This window comes from Notamacropus eugenii, chromosome 1 (genome assembly GCF_028372415.1).
Source record: "Notamacropus eugenii isolate mMacEug1 chromosome 1, mMacEug1.pri_v2, whole genome shotgun sequence".
NCBI classification, from domain to species: Eukaryota; Metazoa; Chordata; class Mammalia; order Diprotodontia; family Macropodidae; genus Notamacropus; species Notamacropus eugenii.
In genome coordinates, this window is record NC_092872.1 from 95,520,455 (window position 1) to 95,545,736 (window position 25,282).

General features: G+C 40.3%; 2 long non-coding RNA genes and 2 pseudogenes across 2 annotated transcripts; 1 reads left to right on the forward strand and 3 right to left on the reverse strand.

The window, feature by feature from the left end:
• Nucleotides 1–404: 404 nt before the first annotated feature.
• LOC140504798 (uncharacterized) lies at nucleotides 405–25,079 on the reverse strand. Its single transcript, XR_011967248.1, has 4 exons — nucleotides 24,978–25,079; nucleotides 20,533–20,630; nucleotides 12,790–12,984; nucleotides 405–1,859 (listed from the first exon to the last, which is right to left on the reverse strand). It is a non-coding gene; the product is annotated as an uncharacterized lncRNA (long non-coding RNA).
• On the reverse strand, nucleotides 6,426–7,723 carry LOC140529021 (cyclin-dependent kinase 11B pseudogene; annotated as a pseudogene).
• LOC140504785 (uncharacterized) lies at nucleotides 7,717–8,610 on the reverse strand (annotated as a pseudogene).
• LOC140504795 (uncharacterized) lies at nucleotides 13,476–23,842 on the forward strand. Its single transcript, XR_011967246.1, has 2 exons — nucleotides 13,476–13,589; nucleotides 22,392–23,842. It is a non-coding gene; the product is annotated as an uncharacterized lncRNA (long non-coding RNA).
• Nucleotides 25,080–25,282: the final 203 nt, after the last annotated feature.

The window sequence follows — 25,282 nt, forward strand, 5'->3', positions numbered from 1 at the left end:
GAGATAATAGGAACAATTTTCATGACATAAAATTAAAAAAAAATTTACACACAAAACAATACAGGTAAAATTGGAAGAGAAGCAGGAAACTGGGGCACGAGAAATCTTAGCAACAAGTTTCTTTGAAAAAAGTCTCATTTCTAAGATCTATAGACAATTGAGTCAAATTTAAAAGACTAAGAGTCATTTCTCAATTGATAGAAGTTCAAAGGATATGAAGAAGCAATTTTCAGAGGAAGAAATCCAAGCTTTCAACAGCCATATGAAAACAATCTCAAATGTAATAATTATAGAAATTCACATTAAAACAACTTTGAGGTAGTACCTAAAACCCATGAGATGGGTTAAGTTGATGAAAAAGAATAAAAAAGAAAAATGACAATTGCTTAAAGGGCTGTGAGGAATAAAATGCATTAATGCACTGTTGGCTCAGCTGTGAACCTATTTAACCATTTGGAGAAGTAATTTGGAACTGTGCCCCAAAATGTTTTAAACTGTGGATCTGCTTTGACTCAGTGATACAGCTACTAGAACTGTACCCCAAAGAGATTAAAGATAGAAAGGACCCAATTATACAGAATTATAGCAGCTTTTTGTGAGGTGGCAAAGAATTGAAAATAGATGGACTGCCTTTTAACTGGGGAATGGCTACACAAGTGACAGTATATGAATATAATAACATAACAGTGTGCTTTAAGAAACGATGAAGGGAATGGTTTCAGAAAAACCTTGGAAGACTCGTATGAATAGATGCAAAATGAAGAGAACAGAATCAGAAGAACAATTTATACAGTGACCACAATACTGTGAAGATAATGACCTTTGGAAGATTTAAGACCAACTCAACGGCCAACCAAAACTTCAAAGATTCATGATGAAGCTTGCCGTCCATCTGCAGATAGAGAAATGGTAGACTCAAAGTCTACTGAAGCTTCCTTCCTCTGCTCTTTCCTTTTTTCCTTCCACAAGATGACTAATGCAGGAATTTACTTTGCATAAATATTTGCAACAGGTGTAGGTTCCTCCCCAGAACTTTCAATGGGTGGAGGAAAAAAGTCAGATTTGAAAATAAAATGAAATTGAATTTTAAAAATAACCACAATAAAAAATGATACATGGTAAATGCCAAAGAGAGATACCATGTAGGTACTAATCTAGGGAATTAAGAAAGACCATTACAATCGTTCTGTTTGGTGTCTTCTTTCTTTCAGTCTTTCCCCCAACATTTAATGGAAGAACACCTTTAGTTCTTAAGTGAAAGCCAATGCTACCGCAAAAGGGGTTTATCAATTTGTCATTTTATATATAAGTTCTTTCACAATCAGTTAGTTGTCAGTTAGAAAATTCACAGGTATTTGCTTATCAATTGCTGTTGAAAAGAGTTCCCTCATCAGTTGCCAGTTGAATAATTAAATCATTGGCTTAATTCAGGAAAATAACCCCTTGTTCTTTCCAGAGATACAAACATAGTTCCACCTGAGAATCCATGATATTCTACTTACCTAATCAGGATTCTACCTCCTATAAATGAAGTTGGAAAATGCAAGACTTTTTAAAGAGAGGAGCTTTCCTTGGGTTGGAGAGGTTGGTTGTTACACAAGACACCTGATTGCTCTCTTAGATCCTTGACTTTTTGTTAGGCAGTCACCTCCAGAAAATAAGCCAGGTAAGTGAACTTGAGATTCTCTCCTAAAGTAGCGCTTTGTTTCATCTACTTTTTCCTGTCCCCTGTCTTCAGACTTGGAAGTCCTCTTATAATGTTGCTGTGTTTAATTTGAACTTACTTGCAGCTTTCTTTGCATATACTGAATGATGCTTGCTTTTCCTCAGAAACTTCATCTCTACTGGCCAACAGTTTCCTGTTGATATTTAAAAAGAAGACAAATTTCAACTTGCTTTGTACTCTTCTTTTCCTCCTCTAGTCCTAATCTTATTGCCTACGCTGTCCTAGGTCTATCTGGCACAAAATGGGTGATGGTACCAATGTCTTGTTTTCTGCCTGAATGAAAATTTCTTCGTTTTTGTAAATGATTCAGATAAAAAGGAATTGCTCCCTAACTCACTTTAGCTGTGAATAGCCACTTTATTTATTTACCCAGTTACATGTAAAAACAATTTTAAAAGTTCATTTTTAAAATTTTGAGTTCCAAATTCTCTCCCTTTCTCCCTCCCTACCCCCATTCCCCTCGTTGAGAAGGAAAGCAGTTTGATATAGGTTATACACGTGTAGTCATGGAAGACATATCCACAATAGTTATGTAGTGAAAGAGAACATGGACAAAAAAACTCAAGAAAAATAAGGAAAGTGGGGGAAAAAAAATAAGTATGCTTCAGTCTGTATTCAGACTCCATCAGTTCTTTTTCTGGGGATGGCTAGCATTTTTCATTGTAAGTCCTTTAGAGTTGTATTGGGTTGTTATATTACTGAGAAGAGCTAAGTCATTCACAGCTGATCATTTTACAATAATGCACTTACCTTTTATACAGTACATTTCATTTTGCATCAGCTCATGCAAGTCTTTCCAGGTTTTTCCTGAGAGCATCAAGTTCATCATTTCTTATGGTACAATAGTATTCCATCATAGATGGTACAGTAGTATTTCATCATAATCACAACCACAACTTGTTCAGCCATTCCCTAACTGACGGCATCCCCTTAATTTCTAATTCTTTGCTCCCAGAAATGAGCAGCTATAAATATTTTTGTATATATAGGTGTCTTCCTTTTTTAAAAATCTGTGCTGGCATATAGACCTACTAGTGATATTGCTAAGTTAAATGATATGCATGATTTTTTAACCCTTCAAGTATGGTTCCAAATTGCTCTATAGAATGGTTGAATACGTTCACAACTGTACCAACAGTGCATTAATGTCTCATTTTTCCAACATCCCCTCCAATATTTATCATTTACCTTTTTTGTCCTATTAGTCAATCTTAGATCCTTTACTTATCTTCAAGATACTATGATGTTAAATTTTTTTTGTAGCAATTAGTAAAATCTTTAGGAAATTATGATCTTAAAAAACTATTTTGTAGCAACTAGAAAAATCAGGAGTCCCTTTAGCAGAATATTTTTCAAAGGGAGAATTATGTTTCCTTTTATGAGTTGGGCCCCAGAAAAAGGGCCACAGTCTCTTCACTCCAGTGTGACAATGTATTCATTGAAGTGCTTGGGTGGTTTGAGATTTAGATGCTTAATTTATTTCTGTCATTGTAACAATCACCTATGGCAATTCACTTAAAGACAGTGAATTTTCTACTTGTAGCTTGGGCTAAAGTTTGGTTTCTCTGAGCAGTGCTAAATCAATTCAACCAACATTAAGCAACTACTGTATGCAAGTCTCTGAGAAGAGAGTGATAAATAAAACAACCACAGTGTTTGGTAGCATGCACAGTAAATGAGGAAAGACATAGACACAACTCCCCCAGAACAGTGGGGAGGAAAAATGCAAAGGAGAGGGTCAGGCGAAATAGTGTCACAAACTTGAGGTATAAGTAACTGACTCAGGGAAAGCTTCTTCAGGGATGTAATAATTAAATTCCCCTTGGAAGAAGGGAAGAGAATTCAATAGAGTGGAGGAGAGAGGAAAATTCATTTCAGGCTTAGGGACAATGAGTCAAGGCACAGAGACAGGTCAAGGTAAGAAGAAAAATGCTCTTCAGATCCAGAGAAAGAGGCATGGAGTCTGAATGCAGACCAAAGCATACTATTATCACTTTGTTTTTGTCTTTCATGGTTTTCCCCTTTTGTTCTGATTCTTTATTCACAATATGACTAATGTAGAAATGTTTAACATGACCATACATGTATTCACTATATGAGATCCCTTGCTTCTTTGGGAGTAATGAGGGGAGGTAGGGAGGCAGAAAAATGTAGAATGCAAAATCTTATAGAAAATGAATGATGAAAATTCTGTACATGTAACTGAAAAATTAAAATACTATTTACTACCCCAAAAAAATAAAAGATGTATTGGTTACAGAAAGTATAGCTGATTTTTAATAACTCCCATGTTTTTGTTCAGTGGCTATTGTCCCCTCCCCCCACCCCCGCCAATCCTTACTCCTTTGCTTCTCAAATTCACAAGACTAGAAACTTGGTTCCAGGACCATTAAATGCTGACTTTGGAGTCTGTTAGAATTCTGGGGTTCAAAGCTTTTTAATTCAGCATTCCAGGACCATTAAATGCGTTGGAACAAATTATTCTCATTTGCCCATTCCACCAGATGAAGTCTTCACATGCTTGGGGTACACCCCCCCATAACTCACCAAAGGGTTTGAGAACGCTTGGTTACCCTCAACCTGGTTTGTCCATCTGCCAAAATGGTTTACCAGGGTGTGGCCACTGCACATACTGCAGCTTCTTGGAGCCACAGGTGAGAGTTAGGCGGAACAGGTGAACGCCAAAGGTGGAGAGAGCCCTAAAAAGGGCGTGGCAACCATCACACCAAAGGTACTGGTCCTCCTTGAACACACCCTATATACATAGTTGGGAGATAATAGACAATAGAGGGCCAGGCTAGGTTAAGAGTAACAGATTTGGGTATGAAAAACCAGATTAAGTGGAAAGATTCAAGGAGGTTCCCAGAATCTGTATCCCATCATTTTCCCCTCAGACAAATGGCACCCAGATTCTTTTGGGGTAAGGAGTGAAGGTCTCAGTTTCTGAAACTGCTCCCTGATGGTAAGGAGTGTAGAGCTAGGTCCCAGCCTCAATGGGTCTGTTCAAGGGAAAGGATTCTTTTGTAAGCATAACTCCAGAGCATCCCTTAGGGAAAATGTTAAAATCCTGGAAGACTACACTAGAGACCAAAGCACAGAAAGTTAGCTCTAAAAAAGCTCTAAGCCCTTTGAGATAGAGCAGACTAAGGAGGGCACATCCATTCAAGGTACACATAGCCTGGGGAGTCATCTGGAAGTTGATGACTTGCACCCTGGAAAAGACAAACTTGGCAAGGAGGTTAAGCAAACATGAACTGAACAGGCACTTTTATTTTTAGTATAGTATAAAGAAAAGACAATTTTCATGGCATAAAATGCTTTCCTTCTCTCTCAGTCAAAGAAGGATGACCAGGCATTAAAATTGACTGAACACCTAATGGATGGTTATATTTTATAATTATATTAATTAAGATAGGAGGATCAAATCCTCCCTTCTCTTCCAACTGTATTAGTATATACTAATTAAATAGTCACCATATTTATTAAAAAACCCAACTTACTGAGAATCATTTTACTGCAAGTAGTTCTAAAAAAATTAGTTTAAAAAAAAAAAAAGTACAGTGGGAGGGTAAATTAGTGAAGTAGGTATTCATCAGTGTGCAACTTCCTGTCTGTTCTTACTGCCAAGATCCGCATATAAACTCTGAAAATTATCTCAGTGCCACAGTTCAGAAAAAATTTCAAATGGGATGTAACAGTCTGCCTAACTACAGTGATGTTGGATGAAGTAAAATCAAATGTATTACCACAAAAAGCATGATTACCAATTATAGGAAAATTCTCCTCTAGTCCTAGGAAAAAAAAAGTTGTGACTTCTTGAACTTTCTTCCCCCAGGTATAAAAGGTCCAAAGGAAGATATGGAAATCAGTGATGCCCTACTGATCCCTTCTCCACACAGATCACAAGAAGAAACTTTCTGGACCAAATGCAAAACACCCCTCTTCGTTATCTCAGTGGGAGGAATTGTGTTTTTAACTGGATTCCTTTTTTCAGTATTTGTTGCCATTGGCTACTTTCCTAATGAGTTCATGTTGGGATCACCTTGCATTTGCTTTGGCATCTCTAGTATAGCTATTGGAGTTATACTGATGATTGTCTTAGATGAAATGAAGTCATTAAAAGCTCTAAGAGTTGTTGGGCAAACTACAACCCAAGGCACTATCATGATGCAGAATAGAGCCTGAAACTCTGCCTGAAGGCAGAATACAACCCAAGTCCCTGAGGCATAATAGAACCCAAGCTACTAGTACAGTCCAGAATACAACCCAAGATACTCCTGAGGTTTAAACTTCCTTATATTTTAAAATTTGTAATCATCTACCTATACAAAATCTTCAGTGGCCAAGTTTCGAGAAATATTGAATGTTGTATGCAGAATTTGAATCAAACCAAAGGTCTTTCTCCTGCTCCCAGGGAGTGGGTCTAGTTGGTCATTTAGAAAAGTAAGGCTCGAGAGAACATAAAACATGAAGAGGATGCCTGATGATGCCTAGCCTGGGGCAACAGATAGGGACCACACTACCAAAGGTGCTGCCCTGAAGAGAGGGAGGTGGGGAAACAAACAGAATTGATAAGAGGTTGGAAACTGCAACTCCAACCCCTCCACACCCAAGTGTCCACATGTGTTCATAGTCATTGTTGGGCTGTCAGGGTTTGCTCTGTTTTGTGCTCTGGTGTGGAGTTTAAAATGTGTGAGTATTACCTTGGGCCAGCCCTAGATGCTCCTTTATTGGTAGTGGTGAGATGGAAATGTGTACCTCTGAGATCATCTTCCCTTAGTTGTATGTAACCAAGTCTTCCTTTTGGAATGAGAGGCTGGAGGGGGAGTTGGTGTTGGTGCTGCTTATGCTTGGTTCAACATATGGAAAACATGGAAGGGATAAAGGGAAGAGGGGTTTCTCAGAAGTACTCAGCTTCAGGCCATCTTCTGTGTTGCTCAGGAAGAACATCAAGAAGTTTTCGTCAAGTTGAAGCCCTGGTCAGAGAGGAGGGCCCCAAATCTTTTCTGTAAGTTCTCATGGAGATAGTCTGTAAAACTCAATTTCATCATTACTGGAATGTCATTGTGACCATGCTGATTCTTTCTTGTTGGAGTTCCCAGGTCCTCACAAACATTTGCTGATCTAGTCATTTTCCAATTTGCCTGGAAACAGGGTCTCCTAAGCTAACAGCTCTGCAAATATATAGCCCACTAACTGCATGTCTGCTGAAGAGGAATATTCCTTAGCTACTAGTAACTGCTTTGGGAGCCGACACCACATGATCACCACCAGCACCATGTAAGCTTTTAATGAGGAGTTGTATGTTCTGGTCAACCTCAAATCATCAACTTTGAAAATGCCCACTGAGGAGTAGGTTGGAGGTCTTCAGGTCCTGGAGAAGGATCCAGTTGTCATGAAGATGCTTCACCTTTCACAGAAGTTGAATCATCAGTGTCTTCACTTCCCCTGGCACAAAGGGCTGCTTCATTGTCTCCATGAGGCTCCTGAGGTCATGTTCCACATAACTCATGATGGAGATCTTGGCCATGTTGTTGATCAGCAGGATCTCCCACACAGTGACAATGTTTGGGTGCTGAGCTTTTCAGGATGGTATGGATTTCCCAAAGAGAGATAATCAGGAAGGCTTCTTTCTCCTTTTTCATTTCCAACCATTTCAGACACAATTTCATCAGGCTTTATATGCTTTGGTCTGCAAACCACAGCCTATGTGCCTTCCTCATCGCTGTTCAGACTTTCCTGCTTCAGCTCAGTGGGAGATAAGGCTGGAGAGTTGGGATGCAATCTCCTTTCCCCATGGTGCTGGGTTGCACCATCCCCTCTCCCATTTCTTCCCTCTCTCAAATCTCAATTGAATTTGACTCTGTAACAAGTAAGATATCATTTCCATTCTCTCTCTCTCTCTCTTTTTTTTTTTTTTATGGGCTGTGGGGAGGACCTTGCGTAAGTGTGTCTTTCTAGTCTGCCATCTTGGCTCCACCTCCCCCTCATTTCCATTCTCTTGCTCTTCCTCTTCACTCTTCTTCAGCAGATGGATTAGATCCTTTCTCACAATTACTGCCTTTATCCTCCTCTTCTGGTTCCTCTCTGCTGCTTTCTTCTTCCTCCTGAGCTCAATGCTGACTCTGCTGATGAGGACTCAGCTGAGCTGGGCTTCTTCTTGCTGCTATCTTGTCAATCAGAGCATGGATCCTCCCTCTCCTCCAGTTTCTCTCTTTTGATTGACTGCATGCCATGCCCCTCAACAGTCTTCTTGTAATGTTCTGTGATGAGCAGAAACTTCTCTTCTGACCTTTACTCTCTGTGCCTCTCCTCAGAGTCTCTCCCATTCCTTCTGTTCCCTTCCTCCTCCTCCCTCATCTTTCTTTCTCATTCTCTCCTTAGCTCCAGCTGCTCAAGATGATCTCTGTTCCTCCTGGAATGTTCTCAAGCCATCTCCTCCTCTTCTGCCTTTCCCATTCCCACCAAGCTTTATCCTGCTCCTCCCAATGCCTTTTTCACAGCTCAGGTTCTTACTCCTTTCACCCTGGCATGCTTCATTGTGCCAAATGGCTGTGATGCCTGCCTTTCTCTTTCCTTTCCCCATCAATCCTGTGATGAGCTTTTTCCCTTATGTGGCATTTTCTGGGATGATCTGATGGTCAGGGAGTCACATTCTTCACCTGTATCTCCCATAGAATCTGCCTTCCTATAATGTGAATTCCTGATTGTTATCTCCATGGGGTGACCTCTCAGCTTCCCCTCTTCAAGGAAATGCCACTTGGAATTCTCATCAGAATTTTTAATGTGTTTCACCTCTGCCTTTTCTTCTTGAACCTTCCCTTCTTTTCCTGAAGCATTTCATCTAAATTTTTTACTTTCCAAGGATCCTTTTCGTTGCTCATTTGAATTGAGACACACATGGCACCCCCTACTGCTAACACCACCAGCTGCTGCCTGCCCAGAGACTGAGGAGAAGCATCACTGAGTGAAGGAGAGGTGGGCATTTCCCATTTGGCATGACCTGGTGATGCTATATTTGAGCTTTTCATTTCAGTTTTCAAAAAAACTTTAACATGAAGTTTGGCTATTAAAATTATTCATCTTTAATAAATATTATAATCTTTAGCATCTGTGGTGTTTTTCTTCTACTTAAACATGATTTCCCCAAATTCCACATTTTTGTTGTGTGGGTGTGGTATTTCCCAGCTAGGGCTGAGAAGAACTTCAGGAGTCTTCAGCCTCCCAAATGAACAGTTTTCAATTGTTAGCTAATATTCCTTACAAGAAGCTTAGATCTGTCTCTTTGAAGCTTCCTCTCCTTGCTCCATTTTGTGCTTTCTAGCCCAAGCTGAACACATTTAATACTTTTTTGTACTGGGAATCTTATGGCAAAGTGCCATCTCTCTGTGGCAAAAAGAAGTCTCAGTAAAATAACTAAGGCAACCTGCTAACCCAGGGGAAAATGCTTGGCCTGGAATCAAGAAGACCAGAGTTCAAATGCAGCCTCAGACTCCTGTCTTGTGTGTGGTGACAAAACCTCTGCCTTATGTTTCCTTGTACTTCACTGGAAATGACAATATCACCCCCCAGGGTCATGGTGAGGATGAAATGAGAATGTGAAGTGGTCTTCTCAATGCTAGCTGCTACTAGTGCTCATTTTCCATTTAATAAACATTAAGTGCCTACTCTGTGCTAGGCAGTAAACTAAGTACTAGGGCTAAAAGTATAAACAACAAGAAAGATAATCCCTGAAATACAGGGGAAAACAACCCAAAGTGCAGCTAAAAAGTGGGAAAGGGGACTTGAGAGAACTGTGCCACTCAGAGGCATGGTTTTGAAGTCAGACAGCCAGGAATCCCTATTCGGGGGGGGGGGGGGGGGGGGGAGATGAGGAGTATAATGAATAGGAGTAAATTTTATTAAGAAAAAAAGAAAAGATTAGTGTCAAAATTTCCGGGTTGGCTCCAACAGCCAGGCTGCTGTTTTTTAGAAAAAAGAACTCTGATGTCACTTTTGTGGTGATTCCAAAAGGAAGCAGAGACACTACCATCCCCCACCTGCCCCTCAAAGATTCTACTGGTAGTAACCCAGGTCATTCAAGGATCTGGTAGCTTGCTGTCATAATTCCACTACTTTTCCCTTACAGAATCCAGTTTCTAGCAGCCCCCATTCTGACTAACCCCCAACCCCTGTGCCAGATCCTCTTGTCTCCTGATCTGGCTCCCAAACTCCCTGTGTCATACCCCTTCCTGCCCTTTTCTCTTGTAAGTTGGCTTTCTGTGACCTCACCTCCTGGCACAACTTTGAGACTTAAAGGAGTAACTTGAACTTGAAAGGAGTACAATCACCTGCCTCCTTTAATAGACTTCTCTCCATCTTCTGTTATGCTCCTATACTCATTTTACAATGAGTCACATAATGCCAATTCTTTTACTTTCCTCATCCCCTTGATATTGAATCCCTAGCTACCAATGAACAAATCCCGCTCCCCAAACCTTGTTGTCCTCTCCCTTATTCCAGTGCACTTCAGTTCTCCCACACAAGCTTCTATTCCAGATATGCCTACACCTTTCACTGTACCCTCTGAAATGCCTCTTCCATAATAAATGCATTTCCTTGCATCTCAATATCTTCTCTTAGTGCTTCTTACATTGTTTCTGATATTGACGAGACATGGATACCACCTGAAAGGATTGCTTCCCTAAAAGAATTGCTTTCCTGTATTGGGTACGTTTTTTTTTTTATACTTCCCAGTCCAAAATCAGTGGTGGAGGTAGGAGAGTCAGAATCCTCCTTGTTCTCATTGTCAAATCTAGACTCTGCCTTTACTTCTCCTTCAGGGTCATAACGTCCAAATTTGTTAGCAAGTCAAGCTTCTGGTGGTCATTATCTACTGACTCCCAGGGCTTTCTTTATGATTTCACTATGTGGCTCATAGTCTTTCCATTCTCATTCCTTTATGCTACGGGACTTCCACATAGACCCCTATGCTCCCTTGAATACCCTCACTTCCTAATTCCTCCATCTATTCAATCCTTATGATCACCTCTTCCACTCCTTTTTATCTACACAAACAGATGAGCTTACTCTAAATCTTGCCAACACTCACAAATGTTCCACTTGGATGTTCATAAACTCTAAATTTTATTTCCCTTAATCAATTAATACACATTTATGAAGCGTCTGCTAGGTTCCAGGCACTGTGATAAGTGCTGGAGATTCCAAAAGAGACAAAAGAAAGTCCCTGCACTCAAGGAGCTCACAATATGCTGGGGGAGACAACCAACAAATATATGCAAATACCATATATATATTATATATATGTATTTATCCTATATATCTCTATATATTTATCCTATATGTATCCTGTAAATACACACATACATATATATATGTATAGTGTGTTGTTGTGTTTGTCCTTCATGTTTGAAGAAGACCATGCCATCAGAGAAATGATGACATGACTTGCACTTGACTTTGTTTTGAGTGAGGGAGGGCTCACTCAAAACACACACACATATATATGTATTATATATATATATTAAATATATATATATACATATGATAAATAGGAAATAATTGAAAGGTAAGGTACTGGAATTAAGATGGGTTGGGAAAGGCTTCCTGTAGAAGATAGGATTTTAGGTGGAAATTAGAGAAAGCCAGGGAAGCCAGGAGATGCAGTTAAGGAGGGAGAACATTCCAGTCATGGGGGATAGCCAGAGAAAATGTCCAAAGCTGAGAAATGGAGTTTCTTGTTGGTGTCATGTCAAGGAGGCCAGTGTCACTAGACTGGAGAGTACATTGTGAGGACTATACTCTATAAACTGCTTTCCTGTTTGACCCTAAGTTTTATCATTTTACAAATCTTTCAGAACAGATTTTGAATTAGTTCCTCAGTGTTTGAAATGGAAAAAAAATCCACAGATAGTCTAAAATGCTGTGAACTGAGGTTGAAGTCCTACAGAAATCATATGTTCTTACAAGTTTCTTAAGCAAACAGCTCTGTGAGGGAGGCTTTTGGAACCTCCACCAAATTTTCTAGGCACTTTCCAGCTGCAGAGCATTGTAGGTACTTGGAAAGAGAGAAAATGGAAATACAGCCAAGTCCTTGACCTCAGAGAGCTAAGAATATACCAAGGAAAGAGGACAAACACATAAATAAACATAACATGGATAGTGGAAAAGATCATGACAGAATGAGAGATAGAGAAGTTCAGCAGAGATCATATGAACAATTTTGATGACATAAAATTTTTTAAAAATTTTACACACAAAACAATACAGACAAGCAGGAAATTGGGGCATGGGGAATCTTTGCAACAAGTTTCTTTGACAAAAGTCTCATTTCTAAGATCTATAGGGAAGTGAATCAAATTTATAAGAATAAGAACCACTTCCCAATTGATAGATGGTCAAAGGATATGAATAGGCAATTTTCAGGGGAAGAAATCCAAGCTTTCAATAGCCATATGAAAAAAAAATCTTAAATGTAATAATTATAGAAATTCACATTAAAACAACTTTGAGGTAGTACCTAAAACCCATAAGATTGGTTAAAATGACAAAAAAAGAAAAGAAAAGAAAAATGACAAATCCTGGAAAGGTTGTGAGAAAACAAGTATATTAATGAACTGTTGGCACAACTGTGAACTGATTTAACCATTCTGGAAAGTAATTTGGATCTGTGCCTCAAAAGATTTTAGACTGTGGATATGCTTTGACTCAGTGATACAGCTACTAGATCTGTACCTAAAGAGATCAAGGAAAGATAAAAAGGACCAAAATGTACAAAATTATAGCAGCTCTTTTTGAGGTGGCAAAGAATTGAACTGGTGAATGGCTAAACAAGTTATAATATATGAACGTGCTGAAATAGCAGTGTGCTTTAAGAAATGATGAAGGGAATGGTTTCAGAAAAACCTTGGAAGATTCATATGAATAGATGCAAAGTGAAGTGAGCAGAACCAGAAGAACAATTTATACAGTAACCACAATATTGTGAAGATAATGACCTTTGGAAGACTTAAGACCAACTCAATGGCCAACCAAAATTTCAAAAGACCCATGATGAAGCTTACCATTCATCTGCACAGAGAGAAATGATGGACTTGAAGTGCACACTGAAGCTTTCTTCCTTCACTTTCTTCCTTTCATCTTTCCTTCCTCCCTTCCTTCTTTGAGATGACTAATGCAGGAAATTATTTTGGATAAATATAAATATTTGCACAGGTTTAGGTTCTTCCCCAGCACTTTCAGTGGATGGAGGAGGGAATCTGGAATTGAAAATAAAATGAAATTGAATTTTAAAAATAACCACAATAAAAAATGATGCATGGTAAACGCCAAAGACAGGTACCATGTAGGTACTAATCTAGGGAATTATGAAAGGCCATTACAGTCATTCTATCTGCTGTCTTCTTTCTTTCAGTCTTGTCCCCAACATTTAATGGAAGAACACCTTTAGTTCTTAAGTGAAAGCTAATGCCACTGCAAAAGGGTTTTATCAATTTGTCACTTTATCATAAGTTCTTTCACAGTTAGTTGTCAGTTGTGAAATTCACAGGTATTTGCTTATAAGTTGCTGTTGAAAAGAGTTCCCTCATTAGTTGCCAGCTGAATAATTAAATCATTGGCTTAATTCAGGAAAATATCCCCTTGTTCTTTCCAGAGATACAAACATAGTTTCCACCTGAGAATCCATGATATTCTACTTACCTAATCAGGATTCTACCTCCTATAAATGAAGTTGGAAAATGCAAGACTTTTTAAAGAGAGGAGCTTTCCTTGGGTTGGAATGGCTAGTTGTTACACAAGACACCTGATTGCTCTCTAAGATCCTGACTTTTTGTCAGCCAGTCACCTCCAAAAAATAAGCCAGGTAAGTGAACTTGAGATTCTCTCCTAAATTAACACCTTCTTTCATCTACTTTTTCCTGTCCTCTCTCTCCAGACTCAGAAGCCCTCCTAAAATACTGATACTTTTAATTTGAAGTTAACTTGCAACTTTCTTTGCATATACTGAATGATGGTGCTTGCTTTTCCTCAGTGTCCAGCAGTTTCCTGCTGATATTTAAAAAGAAGACAAGTTTCAACCTGTTTTGTTCTCTCTTCCTCCTCCCCTAGTCCTTATCTTATTGCCTACCCTGTCCTAGGTCTATCTGCCACAAAATGGGTTAATGGTACCAATGTCTTGTTTTCTGCTTGAATGAGACTTTCTCCATTTTTGTAAATGATTCAGACAAAAAGGAATTGCTCCCTAACTCATTTTAACTGAGAATAGTTGCTTTATTTATTCACCCAGTTACATGTAAAAACAATTTTTAACATTCATTTTCAAAACTTTGAGTTCCAAATTCTCTCCCTTCCTGCCTCCCTACCCTTCCATTGTTGAGAAGGCAAGCAATTTGATATAGGTTTTACACATGTGTAGTCATGCAAGACATATCTATAATAGTCATGTAGTGAAAGAAAACATATAACAAAAAAACTCAAGAAAAATCAGGAAAATAAAAAAAATAAGTATGCTTCAATCTGTATTCAGACACCATCAGTTCTTTTTCTGGGGACGGCTAGCATTTTTCATCATAAGTCCTTCAGAGTTGTGTTGGATTGTTATATTGCTGAGAATAGCTATGTCATTGATCATCTTACAATAATGCAGTTACTTTTTACACAATACATTTCACTTTGCATCAGTTCATGCAAATCTTCCCAGGTTTTCCCTGAGAGCCTCATGTTCGTCATTTCTTATGGTACAATGCCCACACATACCAAAACTTGTTCAGCCATTCCCTAATTGATGGACATCCTCTTAATTTCTAATTCTTTGCCCCCAGAAATGAGCAGCTATAAATATTTTTGTACATATAGGTCTTTTCCCTTTTTAAAATCTCCTTTAGGATACAGACCTTGTAGTGGTATTGTTAAGTTAAATGGTATACATGGTTTTGAGCATAGTTCCAAATTGCTCTACACAATGGTTGAATCAGTTCACAACTGTACCAACAGTGTATTAATGTCTCATTTTTCCCACATCCCCTCCAATATTTGTCATTTATCACTTTTTTTCCTATTAGCCAATTTTAGTTCCTTTACTTATCTTCAAGATACTATGATGTTAAAAAGCTTTTTGCAGCAATGAGTAAAAGCTTTAGGATACTATGATCTTAAAAACTTATTTTGTAGCAACTAGCAAAATCAGGTGTTCCTTTAGCATGAGTGTTTTCCAAAGGGAGAATTCGGTTTCCTTCTCTGAGCTGGGACCCAAGTCAGGGGCCACAGTCTTTTTTTTTTTTTTTTTTCCCCACTACTGTAAGACTGTGTTCATTCAAGTACTTGGGTGGTTTAAGATTCAGATGCTTAATTTATTTCTATCATTATAACCACCACCTATAAATAGTACTTAAAGACAAAGTGAATTTTCTTCTTGTAGCTCAGGATTCAATTTGACTTCTCTGAGCAGTGCTGAATCAATTCAACCAGCGTTAAGCACCTACTGTATGCAAGTCCCTGGGAAGAGAGTGATAAAATAACCATGGTCTTTGGTGGCATACACAGTAAAGGGAAAGGACGTACAACTCTCTCAGATAGAAGGGTGGGGAAGAAAAATGCAAAGAAGGTCGGGCAAAACAGTATGACTGACAAGTACTTTGATTCAGAGAAAGCTTCTTTAAGAATGTAATAACTAAATTCAGAAGGGAAGAGACTTCAATAGAGTGGGGGAGAGAGCAGAATCCCTTCCAGGCTTGATGACAATGAGCCAAGGCATAGGGACAGGTCAAGGTAGGATACATTAGCTAGAACATAGAATACTCAAAAGAGGATGAGAAAAGCATATTGTGGAGGAATATGAGGAGGTAGATTGTGGAAGGCCTTGAGTGCCAGGATCACAAATTAGCCAGCCAGTAAAAGAAAGCAGAAGAGAAAGTCTCTTGTGGTTTCTGAGTGGAGGAATGCCATGATTAGAGCAGTGCAATGTATATATAACTTGGGTAGTGGTTTGAAGAAAGGATGGGAGGGCAGAGATAGAGTGACAGTGGCATGGCCATTTAGGCATCATTACAATTGTCTTTAGAACATTGTCTCCAGTGTGGTCTGAATAACACTGAAATGCAATGAAGTCAATGTGTATTCCCCATCCCAGGAATCCTTATTTATGGTTTAATGCCCTATTTCAGTTTGAGTTTGATTCCACTGGTCTAGAGTAGAAGAGAAATGGGGTAGGGAGTTGTAGAAGTAGAGAACAGGTAATGGTTAAGAGACTCTAAAGAGGTAGGTAGTTCAATCAGTTACTGAGAGAGAAGATAAGGTAATTTGGAGATCATGAGCCTGTTTGACTGGTGGTAGTGCCACTAACAGAAACAGCCAACTTAAAGGGTGTGTGAGGGGTAGATGTGAATATGACACCATTTTTTTTTTTTTGGTCATGTCCTATAAGAGGTGTGACACTGGGGTGGAGGCCCTGTAATAGGATGAACCTAGGAAGAGGCTGAAGGAATACTAGAACTTTAGAGAATGAAAGTTCCTGAGTGTCATCTAGTCCAACCCATGAACAGAAGGAGTCTGCACTTTATCTTTCCCTCCCGCAAGCACTCATATAGCCTTTGTTTGAAAATCTACAGCTTAGGCTGGCAGAGAAACTGGGCAGGAATCTACTGCCTCCCAAGGCAGTCTAAACTTCTGGCCAACTCTAAAAGTTTGCTGCTTGGAAGAATATATTGATACTTTGGGAATGGATAAAGCATTATGAAAACATGATTCTCCCTGTCTATGGCAGTCACTTTTTATTTGTCATGATATCTGGACATAATGTTAAAAGTTTATTTCTTATAATGCAGGTGTGCCAGCTGTTGGTGTGAAAGGACATTAATTATTCTTTAAAAAACAAAGTCCTTAGAGACGAAACAAGTCCAGTGGTCTATGAAAACTGTAAATATAATGGTTGGCACATATATTGTAACTGAAAACTTGCAAGGCACTCTACACATTATCTCATGTATTTACAGGCAGCTAGGTGGCACAGTAGAGCGGTTCAGAGGAGTCAGGAAGACAATCTTCCTTAGTTCAAATCTGCCCTCAGACATTGCCTAGCTGTGTTACCCTGGGCAAGTCATTTAACCTTCTTTGCCTCAGTATCATCATATGCAAAATGAGGTAGAGAAGAAAATGGCAAACCACTCCAGTAATTTTGCTAAGAGACTTCCATATAGGGTCACAAACAGTAAAACATGACCGAAAAATGGATAAACATGTATATATGAAGCAACTGTAGGAGGTCGATGGTATTGTCTTCATTTTATTGATTAAGAAGCTGAGGCAGATAGATTACGTGACAGACCTAAGGCTACAGAAGAACCTAAGTTTTCTGATTCCAGGACCAGGGCTCTTTGTACTGAGAGCTACCTAGGGGCCTCAAATCAAGCCTGACATAAGGCTTTGTTTTACAGTTCTACTTTGGCCTGGGAGGTACTCTGGGTTGAAGTGCCAGAAAATGTGAATGTGTCAAACTGAAATCAAAATAGATTCTCAAAAGGTTTAGAAACTTCTAAAAAAAATCTAGCATATTATCGCCTTTCCTACTTCTTTATTGTCTCTGTCTTATGGAAGATTAGAAGGAGGAAAGAACTAGGTTAGAATGTTAGAAGGAACTAGAGCAGTCCGTAGAACTCTTGGTTACACTTTTGATCCAGCAATATCAGTGCTAGGTCTGCATCCCAAAGATATAATAAAAACCGGCAAAGGATCTACATGTACTAAAATATTTATAACTGCTCTTTTTGTGGTGGCAAAGAACTGGAAATTGAGGGAATGCCCATCAATTGGGGAAATGGCTGAACAAATTATGAATATATGAATATAATATATTCACACATATAATATATGAATATAATGGAATACTATTGTACTGTAAGAAATGATGAGCGGGAAGATTTCCAAAAAAACCTAAGCCTTACATGAAGTGATGCTAAGTGAAGGAGCAGAACCAGGAGAACATTGTAGGCAATAACTGGAACACTGTGCAGTGATCAGCTATGACTGACTTAGCTCTTCTCAGAAATACAGTGACGCAAGGTAATTGCAAAAGACAAGAGATGGAAAATGCCATCCCCATCCAGAGAAATAACTGGAGCATGAATGAAGACCAACGCATACTATTTCCACTTTTTTCTTTTTTGTCTTTCATGGTTTTCCTCTTTCATTCTGATTCTTCTTTTACAATATGACCAATATGGAAATACTGGCTTTTTTTGGTTCTGTTTTCCAAACACAACCCTATTAGCAAATCTGCCTCAGTTTCCTCAACTGTAAAATGGGAATAATAATAGGGTTGTTGTGAAGATCAGAGGAGATCGTATTTATAACGTGCTTAGCACAGTGCCTGGTCATAGTAGGTGCTAAGGAAAGGTCTATTTCCTTCCTTTCCCACCTCCTGCCCTGGCCATGATTGGAAGCTTTTTTCTCCTGAGCCTCGCTGAGGCCTGGAGGGGCCCTGAGGCCTCAGGTAGGAAGGAACTTCGCTCCAGGCTGTGTCTGTGGCCCAGTGACTAGCCTTGCTGAGGTCAGATCTGCGCATCCTGGGCCAACATGGTGGGTAGATGCCTTTGATGGCAGCCTCCTAGCTGTGTTCAGGGTCTCAGGAAGGCATTTCTGGGTTTTCAGAGCCTCTTCCAGCAGAATATGCCAGGGCCTGGTGAACCAGAGAGGCTTGGAGCACAGGTCAACTTGTATGTGTTGTCCAAGTTGGGGGCAGGGGGACTGAATTTGGAGCCATCTGGCCCTTATACCACAGCATTTAGATTCTGACTAGTACCCCCAGAGGGCCCTGATCTGGGACAGCAGAAAGAGTGCCCACCTCAGGGAAATCAGTCCTTGAAGTAAGGCATCCGGCATGACAATAAAGTCATACCCAGAGTCAGACTGGGGAGTGCTGGGGGCCTTTCCAGGGTGGAAAGCTTCAGGGTCCTTGGGACCCCGGCCAGCCACCAGAAAATGAGTCCATTTTCAGAGGAGTGTCTGATAGCTCTGTTTAGCAGTAGCAGAAGATTAAGGAGCTGGAGGTTCACACCCAGAACTCTTTTGCCTGAGATTGATGGGAAAGGGAAGGCTCCAGTTTGGAGGCCACATGGAGCATTGTCACTGCTGCCTTGGAGGAATCTCCATCCTCTGGGATGTGTGCACAGGAATGTGGGCTGGGGAAAGAGAGATGGGGAGGAGAGTGGTGCCAGTCTCAAGGGCCCTGGCCTTGAGTGGGAGGGGACCCCAAGTGGAGGGGCTAGAGCAGCTGGAGGTTAGGGGGGTGGGTCAGAGAAAACCTGGCCCCAGGAGACAGCTAATGAAAGTCATGTTTACAACCTGACTGTCCCAGGCCTGGGCTTAAGTCCACTGGGCTTATTTGTTAGGTGTCCCTGACCTCCTTGCCCCACCCCTTCCCAATACCAGGTAAAGCCTAGATTTCAAACAGAAAGGGAACCATGGAGCCCCACCCCCTCCCTCTCATTTTACGGAAGCAGAACGGAGGCTATCGGGGATGAAGTGACTTGCCTAGGGTCACAAACGTCTGGGGTTGGATTTGAAGCCAGATGTCATGATTCTGATTCCAGGTTCTGCCGGGCTGCCTCTTCAGAACCTTCCTCCAGAAGTGGGGCTGCTCCTGAGGAGCGTCCCCCACCCCGGGCGGATTGAGTTTGGCCAGGTCTAGGCCAGCTCTGTTTTGGGCTTAGATAGAAATCCTTTGTAGCTGCAGTAACAATCCAAGGCTATTAGTGCTTCCTTGAGTTTCCTTCCTTAAGCAGAATAAACAGTCCCCCTGCCCTGCTATGTGTGTCATGCACTGGCTGGACTGAAGCCCAAATGCTGCCAGGTGGGCCCTGGCTTCCTGGAAGATAAGAGCTGTGTTAGGTTCTTCATTCCTCCCTAGCATACTGGGGAAATCAGACAGGTTAGGGAGGGTCAGGGGGCTTAGGGATGTTCATCCCTGGGGGCACAGACGTCTCTTGGGAGGCCTGGACCAAGGGCATTCTTCACTCTCACCAAACCCCTCTCCCCTTTTTCCATAATTCTCTCCTCCCAGTCTGCATTTGGGTAAAATCTGGTTACTAAGACCTCTGCCCAGTGCTGGGGGATGCTTTAGGGGCCAGATGACCACTTTCTACTGTGAGGATTAGGGACTTGGAGCCAGAAGGGACAGAGGAGGTGATCCCACATTCTACAAAAGGAGAAGCTGAGGCCCTCATTTGTCCAGGGCTATACCCTGTTGGAGGCTCCTATGGCCTCCTCCCTGGCCCCCAAGCATCAAGTCCCTGGGTCTGTGATGATCTCTGGGGATACAGAGGAAAGACAAAGGGACAGGAGGCTTGTGACTCCCATGGGTGGGAAGGACAGATTCAGTGCCTGAAGAAGCTATGAGAAGCCAGGCCATTAGCAAAGAAGGGTAATGGCCCTGCCTAGCAGAGACCAGGGGAGACCGAGGAAAGGGAGAGCCAGGAGGAGTCAAAGCACTTGGGAGACATTGATCAAGAGGGGGAAGTTACAAGCTGGCTGAGGCCTCAAGTCCTGCTGAATCCTTGCTCAGGCTAAGCCAAGGACCAGGGGGTAGAGGTGGAATTGGAGCCAATCTGTGCCCGTTGAAAAACCCATAACTGCCCTCTCAGGGATTCAGTCTCAGCTTGTGTGGGCAGGCAAGTGGGCAGGACTGTGAGTAGATGGGCAGGCAGATAGGTGAGCAAGTGGGCACACAGATGGGCAGGCAGGCAGGTGAGCAGGCGATCTTTCTGCTTGATCTGGGGGTGGAAATACGTTTAACGTGACTGCAAATGTATTACCTTTATCAGATTGCTTGTTTCTTATGAAGGAGTGAGGTGAGGAGCTCTGGAACTCAAAATCTTGTAGAAAATGAATGTTGAAAACTCTGTAAATGTAACTGAAAAATTAAAATACTATTAACCACACACACAAAAAAGATGTGTTGGTTACAGAAAATACAGCTGATTTTGAATAACTCCCAAGTTTTTGTTTTGTGACTTTTCTCCGGCCAGTCTTCATCCCATTGCTTCTCAAATCTGGTTTAGGATTCTGGGGTTCCTTACTGCTGATTCCAGGGACATACTTTTAATAGATCTTTAGGACTGATTAGCTTGTGAATGGTTTGGGTTGGAGAACAGATGGCTTCATCATCATTTTTGCTGCAACCAAGGTTTTGGTTTTAGGTCAGGAAGTTTAAAGTCTTGACTTTAGAAGATTTCAAGATACAGTAGGCAGTGGAAAATCTAAAGTTTCCTTCCTAGTGGCCAAAAATGGTTTTTGTATGTTCACTTTCATACTTCTGGGATAAGCTGAGAGCAGCTCTGTGCCAGGTAAGTAGAAAGCAAACTTCAGGGTATTGAAAGCAATCTTTTTTTCTCCACCAATGCTCAAGGTGAGGGAGAAGTGTTTGAGTTTCTTCCTGCCTAGCTGGCCTCTAACTCCTAATTCATTTCCCAGATGCTAGTTTTGTTTTTTCAGGTTTCCTACCAGTTGTTCTGTCTTTAATTTGTTTGCTAATCATACTATACCTTCCTTTAAGTGCATTTCCATCACGATTACAGATTTACAAACTTAGGAATCCTTTGAGTACAGGGAGCCTTAGCTATGGTTCTGGGATAGCATCACCACCGGTTTCAGCAGAACCTGACCCTATGGAGACCATCAACTGGGTAGAGAATATAGATTTCCTAGCCGCTCCCACCCACCCCTTTCTGTTAGGGTTAGCTGTCTAATTCCCAAGATGTTAAATAGTTAAGCTAACTTCTGACAAACTTCAGAAATTAGCTGTAATAGAAGAAACTATTGACTGGTTAGACACTGTCCACAAATTTATCTACACACCATTTATACTATCTTGGCCCAAAAGTCAAGAAGTAACATATATTACTCATAAAAATCCCTGGACTTAAAAAATAGATGGGATTGATGAAGATGTGTTAAACAGTAAAAAAATTAATAATATGCAACCATGCCAAGTGACCACCTTAGGAGGTGAGATTTTAAGCCATTTGAGAGAATTGGAGCACTTAACTCGTCAAGAAGGGACCCTACCTTGAAGTAAAATCCAGTTCCTGGGGAGACTGAACTGAGTCTTTTAAGTGTCATTCTGGGAATACAGTCAATCATTTCTCTGGCCAATGATGGTGCTTTCTTTCTCCCTCAGCCAGAAAGGTTCATATTTAAAAGGATGACCAGGCATTAAAATAGACTGAACACCTAATCTATGGTTATATTTTATAATTACATTAATTAAGATAGGAGGATCAAATCCTCCCCTCTCTTCCAACTGTATTAATATACACTAATTAAATGGTCACCATGATTATAAAAATTCCCAACTTTCACAGAATGATTTTGTGAGTAGTTTAAAAAATTAGTTTAAAATTAGTTTAAATTAGTGAGGTGTAGGTATTCATCAGTTTGCAATTTCCTGTCTGTTCTTACTGCCAACATCCCCTTATAAACTCTGAAAACAATCTCTCTCTTCCACAATTCAGAAAAAATCTAAGGATGTAACAGTCTGACTAATGACATTCACATTGGATGGTACTGAAACCAAACGTGTTCCAGTAAAGGCATAACAATTATTAATTATAAGAAAATTCTCCTCTAGTCCTAGAGAAAAAAGGTCATGACTTCTTGAATTTTCTTCCCCCAGGTACAAAATTCATTTTGTCCTTAGGAAGACAAGAGCCAAAGGAAGATATGGAAATCAGTGATGCCCTACTGGTCTCTTCTCCACACAGATCACAAGGAGAAACTTTCTGGACCAAATACAAAAATCCCCTCTTAATTATCTCAGTGGGAGGAATAATGTTTTTAATTGGATTCCTTATTTCAGCTTTTATTGCCACTGGCTACATTCATAATGAGTTCACATTGGCATCACCTTGTATTTGCATTGGCATTTCTTCTATAACTATTGGAAATATATTGATGATTGTCATAGATGAAATAAATTCATTAAAACCTTTAAGAGATACTGAGCAAAATATAACCCAAGGCACTATTGTGACACAGAATAGAGCCCAAACCTCTACCATGAACTTCCCCCAGGAGCTTGAACTTCTATCACGAACCTCTACCAGAGCCTGGAATCTCTACCATCCTCTACCAAGAGCTGGAACCTCTACCAGGAGCTAGAACTTCAACCAGGGGCCTGAACCTCTACCAGGAGCTGGAACCTCTACCAACCTCTACCAGAAGCCCAGATTTCTATGAGGAACCTCCAGGAACTCAAACCTCTACAAGGTACCTCTACCAGCAGCCAGAATCTCGACCAGAAATACAGCCCAGGTACCTATTATAATGCATAACAGAACCCAATCGACTACCACAATCCCGAATGCAACCCAAGATTCTACTGTGGTTTAAACTTCTTTACATTTTAAAATTCCTAATCCTCTAAATATATCAAAACATCACTGTGGCTAAGTTTCCAGGATTTTCAAACACCATATGCAGAATCTGAATCAAACTAAAGGTCTTTCCCCTACTCCCAGGGAGTAGGTCTAGTTAGTCACTTAGAAAAGCAAGATTTGAGAGAATGTAAAACATGAAGAGGACACCTGATGATGCCTAGCCTGGGGCAACAGATAGGGACCACACTACCAAAGGTGCTGCCCTGATAAGAGGGAGGTGGGGAGACAAAGAAAGAATTGATAAGAGGTTGGGAGCCCCAATAGATATTACATGCACTGTTATCCCCTCCAGCCCCTCCAAACTCAATTCTTGGGCTGTCAGTGTTTGCTCTGCTTTGTGCCCTTGTGTGTTTAAAACCTGAGGATAGATCTTGGGTCAGATGCTCCTTCCCTGGAGGTGGTGACATGGAAGTGTGTACTCTGAGATCAATTTCCCCTAGCTGTTGGTAACTAAGTCTTCCTTTCAGAAAGTTGAATGGGCGGCACCCCCTACTGCCAATACCACAGCTGCTGCCCACCCAGAGACTGAGGAGAAGCAGCATTGAGTGCAGGAGAGGTGGGCATTTCCCATTTGGCATGACCTGGCGATCCCACATTTGAGCTTTTCACCTAAGTTTTTTTAAAAAAACTTTCATATGAAGTTTTGAACATTAGAATTGTCCATTTTTAATAAATGTTGCAACCTTTAGCATCTGTGGTGTTTTCCTTCTACTTAAACATGTTTTTCCTAAATTCTACATTTTGCAGGAGAATTTCAGGGCTCGAATGTCTAAGCTCTACAATTTTTGCTCATCTTCTCTCAGAGTTAGAACAGGTAAAATAGAGAGGTGAACCCAGATTGTGTGGGGGTGGTAATTCCCAGCTAGGGCTGAGAAGAACTTCTGGAATCAGATAGCTCTTCAGCCTCCCAAAGGAACAGTTTTCAATTGTTAGCTAATATTCCTTACAAGAAGCTTAGATCTGTCTCTTTGAAGCTTTCCCAATATTTTTTACTGAACCCAAGGGCTTTCTTTCTCCTTCTTCCATGAGTTCAATGTCTGACTCATAGTCTTTCCATCCTAATTCCTTTATGCTAGGGGACTTCCACATAGATGTTTCAGTTCCCTTGAATACCCTAATTCTTCAATCTGTTCAGTTCCCATGACCACCTCTTCCACTTCTTTTTAGTTATACAGAGAGAGAAATCTACTCTTAATCTTGCCGACACTCAGAAATATTCTACTTGGACATTCATAAATTCTAAAATTTATTTCTCTTAATAAACATTTATGAAGTGATGAGTGTTGGAGAAAGTCCCTGAACTCAAGGAGTTCATAATATGATGACAGAGACAACCAGCAAACAGATACATACAAATAAGCTTTATGCAGCATAAATAGGAAACACTCGAGAAGGAAAGGTACTAGAATTAAGAAATGTTAGGAAAGGCTTCCTGTAGAAGACAGGCTTTTAATTGGAACTTAGAGAAAGCCAGGGAAGCCAGGTGCCGATGAGGAGAGAGCGCCTTCCAGGCATTGGAGATAATCAGAGAAAATGTCCAGAACTGAGAAATGGAGTTTCTTGTTCGTGCAATATGAAGGAGGCCAGAGCCACTAAATCAAGCAGTACATGGCAAAGGACTACCATTGTATAAACTGTTCTCCCAGTTCTGCCCTAAAATTTACCACTTTACAAGTCTAGTAGAAAAGAGTGTGAGTTACTTCCTCATGATAGAAAATGGGAAAAAATTTTTAACAGATTGTTTAAAATTTTGTGGACATTGAAGATTTACAGAAACCCTATGATCTGACTAAATACATGACTTTCTAAACATACAAACATACCTGAGTTTCTCAAGTAAAAAGATCTGTGAAGGAGGCTTACTGTAGGCAGTTTCATCTCACACCATACTTCATAAACATCTTCTAGCTGCAGAGCACTGTAGTAGGCACTGGCAAAGATAGAAAATGGAAATAAGATAAAGTCCTTGGGCTAAGAGTATGTTAATGGAATAGGACATAGACATAATAAACATAATATAATATTGGAAGAGGATCATTAAACAACAGATAGAAAAGGTCACAGAAGGTAAAATGTGCAACTTTAATGATATAGAATGAAAAGGTTTTTGCAAAACAAAAACAATGCA